The sequence below is a fragment of the Puntigrus tetrazona genome, unplaced genomic scaffold, assembly GCF_018831695.1.
Source record: "Puntigrus tetrazona isolate hp1 unplaced genomic scaffold, ASM1883169v1 S000000003, whole genome shotgun sequence".
NCBI lineage: Eukaryota > Metazoa > Chordata > Actinopteri > Cypriniformes > Cyprinidae > Puntigrus > Puntigrus tetrazona.
This window is the reverse complement of record NW_025047683.1, coordinates 3,320,709-3,326,708: the sequence shown is the minus strand read 5'-3', so window position 1 is coordinate 3,326,708 and position 6,000 is coordinate 3,320,709.

The following is a 6,000-nucleotide window of genomic DNA, read 5'->3' as shown; positions in this document are numbered from 1 at the left end:
ATTAAAACTAAAATTAAAATTAAAATTAAAATTAAATTAAATTAAAATTAAAACTAAAATTAAAATTAAAATTAATTAAAACTAAAATTAAGGAATTAAAATTAAGAATTAAATTAAATTAAATTAAAATTAAAATTAAAATTAAAAATTAAAGATGTTTAAGTGAAATTAAAGTGAGTGGGGTGGAATTGCTCTAACAGCCTTAGGCTTATATATTATTCATCAGGGCCTTTTAATAAATAAAATCATGCCCAAATAAAGTATTATTATGGTAGGGTTAGTCTGTGAGCGCAGGCATATAAACATTCATCCAGGGTCTCTATTAAGTAAATCATGCCCAATAGGAGTGTTACTGTAGCCAAGGAGTTAGTCTGTGGCGCAGGCCTTATAAAACATTCATCCAGGGCCTTTATTAAATAAATCCATACCCAAATAAGTGTTATTGTGATGGAGAGTTAGTCTGTGAACATGAGCCTTATAGATAAAACATTTTTCCAGAGGCCTTTATTAAATAAAATCATTAAACCCAATTAAAAGTGTTATTGTGTAAAAGATTTAGTCTGTGGCGCAGGCCTTAAAGAAAACATTGTCATCAGGGCCTTTATTAAATAAAATCATGAGTGGGGTTATAAGTCTTTATTAGGGTTAGGGTTGAGGGTTAGGAGTCTGTGAGCGCAGGCCTTATAAAGCATTTATCCAGGGCCTTTATTAAATAAAATCATTACCCAATAAGGCGTTACTGCCCAGTTGGGTTAGTCTGTGTGCGCAGGCCTTATAGAAAACATTTTCATCAGGGCCTTTATTAAATAAATCATGCCCAATAAAATTATTACTGTGATGGGGTTAGTCTGTATGGCGCAGGCCTTATAGAAAACATTGTTCCAGGGCCTTTATTAAATAAAATCATGCCCAACAAAGTGTTATTGTGATGGGGTTAGTCTGTGAGCATAAGGCCTTATAGAAAACATTCATCCAGGCCTTTATTAAATAAAATCATGCCCAATAAAGTGTTAGTGTAGATAGGGTTAGTCTGTGACCCCAGGCCCTGTATAAAACATTCATCCAGGGCCTTTATTAAATAAATCATTGCCCAGATAAAGTGTTAGTTGTGTTAGAGTTAGAGTTGTGAGTGCAGGCCCTAGTGAAATTAAATTCAGACCCAGGGCCTTTGTAAATAAAATCATGCCCAATAAGGCGCTACTGTGTCGGGTTGATCTGTAACGCAGGCGCATGGAAAACTATCATTAGGAGCTGAATTAAATTAAATCAGTTAACTAAATATTAAGTAGGAAGTGAGGGAATTTAGTGGCTATAGCGCAGACTTATAAAACATTCATCCAGGGCCTTTATTAGGAATAGAATGCTTTGCCCAATAAGAGTTACATGTGTCGGGAGTTAGTCTGAAGACGTTAGGGCCTTATAGAAACATTCATCAGGGCGCTATTAAATAAATATGCCGCCTAGGTGTTACTGGAGTTTAGGTTAGTCTGGGTTCAGTCTGTAAAACATACCAGAGCCTTTGTTAAAACATTCATCCAGGGTCTTTATCGCATAAATCATGCCCAGATTAAGTGTTATATGTGATGGGAGTTAATCTGTAGGCGCAGGCCTTGGAAAATCATTCATCAGGGCCTTTATCCGAATAAAATCATGCCCAAAATAAGTCGTTATTGGCCGAGATTAGTCTGTGAAACATCGCCTGGATGAAAACATTCTCCAGGTTTTTTAGCAGCAAAAAAAATCCTCCCCAAATAAGAGTCGATGTGATAAAGCGTTAGGAAGTGAGCATAGGCCTTATAGAAATCATTCTGATCAGGGCCTGGATGTCTTAGATAAAAGGTTTCATGCCCAAATAAATGCCTCCAGGGTGGCGTTAGGTCGAGTGGGCGCAGGCATCAGAAATGCATTCAACCCGGCCAGATAAATGCAAATATGTGCCTGGATGTTTGTGGACTTAGGTTTTGAAAGCTTATATAAAAAATTCCTCCAGGAGTGGCGAAGTCAGTGAGAAAAGCGTCAGCCGACCAATGCAGAATAGTCTGTGGCGCAGATCTTGCTGAAATATCCGCCTGGATGTTTAGACTTAGGTTTGAAAGCAAAAAAATCCTCCAGGGTCGGATGAAGTTAGTGGAAAGCGTCAGGCCTTATACGCCTCCATCCAGTGGCGGCGAGATAAATGGATGCCCAAAGTAAATGTGCGCCTGGATGATCGCTTGGAACTTTGGTTTGGGCGAAAAAAAAAATCCTCCAGGGTGGCGAAGTGATGTGGAAAGCGTCCGAAGTGCCTAGCTTAACGCCGAGATCGTCTGAAATATGCGCCTGGATGTTTGGACCAGATTTTGAAGCAGAAAAAAATCCTCCAGGAGTGGCGAAATGAGTGGGAAAGCGTCAGGAAGTCGCACTTAACCGGGCGAGATCGGCTGAATATATCGCCTGGATGTTTGGACTTAGGTTTTGAAAAAAAATTTCCTCCAGGGTGGCGGAAGTGAGTGGGAGCGTCGAGAAGTCGCACTTAACCCGGCTGAGATCGGCTGAATATGCGCCTGGATGTTTGGACTTAGTTTTTTGAGCAAAAAAAATTTCCTCCAGGGAGTGGCGAGAGTCGGTGGGAAAAGCGTCGGAAGTCGCATAACCCGGCGAGATCAGGTCTGAAATATGCGCCTGGATGTTTGGACCAGGTTTTGAAAGCAAAAAAAATTTCCTCCAGGGTGGCTGGAGAAGTCAGTGGGAAAGCGTCCGGGAAATGCTTAACCCGGCTGAGATCGGCTGAAAAATATGCGCCTGGATGTCTGGACTTAGGTTTTGAGCGAAAAAAATTTCCTCCAGGGGAGGCGAGAGTCGAGTGGAAAGCGTCCGAGTCGCACTTAACCGGCCGAGAATCGTGCTGAAATATGCGCCTGGATGTTTGGACTTAGGTTTTGAAAGCAAAAAATTTCCTCCAGGGTGGCGGGGGGTCGAGTGGGAAAGCGTCCGGGAAGTCGCGCTTTACCCGGCCGAGAGATCGTCTGAAATAGCGCCTGGATGTTTGGACTTAGGTTTTGAAGCAGAAAAAATTTCCTCCAGGGAGGCGAGGAGTGAGTGGGAAAGCGTCCGAAAGCGCACTTAACCGGCTGAGATCGTCTGAAATATGACGCCTGGATGTTTGGACTCAGGTTTTGAAAGCAAAAAATTTCCTCCAGGGGCGGGTCGTGAGTGGGAAAGCGTCCGAGAAGCGCACTTAACCGGACTGAGATCGGCTGAAATATGAAGCGCCTGGATGTTTGGACAGGTTTTGAAAGCAAAAAATTCCTCAGGGAGGCGAAGTCGGAAGTGGGAAGCGTCGAGTGCGCCAACGGAGATCGGCTGAATGAAGCGCCTGGATGGATGTTTGGACTTAGGTTTTGAGCGCGAAAAAATTTCCTCCAGGGAGGCGGGAGTAAGTGGGAAAGCGTCGAGAAGTCGCATAACCGGCTGACGATCGGTCGGATGAAATATGCGCCTGGATGTTTGGACTTAGTTTTGAGCGAAAAAATTTCCTCCAGGGAGGCGGAGTCGAGTGGGAAGCGTCGAGAAGCGCGCTTAACCCGGCGAGATCGGCTGAAATATGCGCCTGGATGTTTGGACTTAGGTTTTGAGCGAAAAAAATTTCCTCCAGGAGGCGAGTGAGTGGGGAAAGCGTCCGAGGAAGTCGCACTTAACCGGGCGAGATCGAGCTGAAATATGCGCCTGGATGTTTGGACTTAGGTTTTGAGCGAAAAAATTTCCTCCAGGGAGGCCGGAGTCGAGTGGGAAAGCGTCGAGAAGTCGCACCAAGCCGGCTGAGATCGGCTGAAATATGCGCCTGGATGTTTGGACTTAGGTTTTGAGCGAAAAAATTTCCTCCAGGAGGCGCGAGTCGAGTGGGAAAGCGTCGAGAGAAGTCGCATAACCGGCTGAGATCGGCTGAAATATGCGCCTGGATGATTTTCGTTTGAAAATTGCACTAAGTCAACCGGAGAAGGTCCGACTTCCATACCCTCCGAGGCTCCGAGTCAGGCCGACCGAGAGGCCTCTTCCGGGCACGATTCAAATTTCACGCGACCCGGAGGTGGCCGTTTACCCAGAACAACTTTTACATCAACTTTTTTTTTTTTTTTTTTTTTTTTTCTCTAAAACTCTGAAATTCGTGCCCTGCGCGTCGCTGCTGCTATGCAGGCGAGTCTGTGAGCGCAGGCCTTTGTAGAAAACATTCATCAGGGCCTTTAATAAATAAAATCATACCCAAATCTGTGTTATTGTGTAGGCGGAGTTAGTCTGTGAGCGCAGGCCTTATGGAAAACATTCATCGAGAGGCCTTTATTAAATAAAATCATGCCCAATAAGAGTTAATGGGTGGGTTAGTCTGTGGCGCAGGCCTTATAGAAAAACATTTTCCAGGGCCTTTATTAAATAAAATCACGCCCAATAAGAGTTACTGTGTGGGTTAGTCTGTGAGGCAGGCCTTAAGAAAACTGTCATCCAGGGCCTTTATTAAATAAAATCATGCCCATAAAGTGTTATTGTATGCAGGGGTTAGTCTGTGGCGCAGGCCTTAAGAAAACATTTATCAGGGCCTTTATTAAATAAAATCATGCCCAATAAAGCGTTACTGTGTCGGGTTAGTCTGTGGCGCAGGCCTTATAGAAAACATTTTTCCAGGGCCTTTATTAAATAAAATCATGCCCAATAAAGCGTTACTGTGTGGGTTAGTCTGTGGCGCAGGCCTTATAGAAAACATTTTCCAGGGCCTTTATTAAGTAAAATCATGCCCAACAAAGAGTTACTGTGTCGGGTTAGTCTGTGGCGCAGGCCTTAAAGAAAACTGTCATCAGGGCCTTTATTAAATAAAATCATGCCCATAAGAGTGTTATTATAGCAGAGGTTAGTCAGTGAGCGCAGTGCTTATAGAAAACATTTTTCCAGGGCCTTTATTAAATAAAATCACGCCCAATAAAGCGTTACTGTGTGGGTTAGTCTGTGGCGCAGGCCTTATAGAAAAACATTTTCCAGGGCCTTTATTAAATAAAATCACGCCCAATAAAGAGTTACTGTGTCGGGTTAGTCTGTGAGGTAGGCCTTAAAGAAAACTGTCATCAGGGCCTTAATTAAATAAATCATGCCCATAAAGTGTTATTATGCAGAGGGTTAGTCAGTGAGCGCAGGCCTTATAGAAAACATTCATCGAGGCCTTTATTAAATAAAATCATGCCCAATAAAGAGTTACTGTGTGGGGTCAGTCTGTGGCGCAGGCCTTATAGAAAACATTTTCCAGGGCCTTTATTAAATAAAATCACGCCCAATAAAAAGTTACTGTGTCGGGTTAGTCTGTGGCGCAGGCCTTATAGAAAAACATTCATCGAGGGCCTTTATTAAATAAAATCACGCCCAATAAAGCGTTACTGTGTCGGGTTAGTCTGTGAGCGCAGGCCTTATAGAAAAACATTTTCCAGGGCCTTTATTAAATAAAATCACGCCCAATAAAGAGTTACTGTGTCGGGTTAGTCTGTGAGGTAGGCCTTAAAAGAAAACTGTCATCCAGGGCCTTAATTAAATAAAATCATGCCCATAAGAGTGTTATTATAGAGGGTTAGTCAGTGAGCGCAGGCCTTATAGAAAACATTCATCGAGGCCTTTATTAAATAAAATCATGCCCAATAAAAGTTACTGTGTCGGGGTCAGTCTGTGGCGCAGGCCTTATAGAAAACATTTTCCAGGGCCTTTATTAAATAAAATCACGCCCAATAAAGAGTTACTGTGTCGGGTTAGTCTGTGAGGCAGGCCTTATACAAAACATTCATCGAGGGCCTTTATTAAATAAAATCATGCCCAATGAAGAGTTACTGTGTCGGAGGTTAGTCTGTGGCGCAGGCCTTATAGAAAACATTCATCCAGGGCCTTTATTAAATACAATCATGCCCAATAAAGCGTTAATGTGTCGGGTTAGTCTGTGGCGCAGGCCTTAAAAGAAAACTGTCATCAGGGCCTTTATTAAATAAAATCATG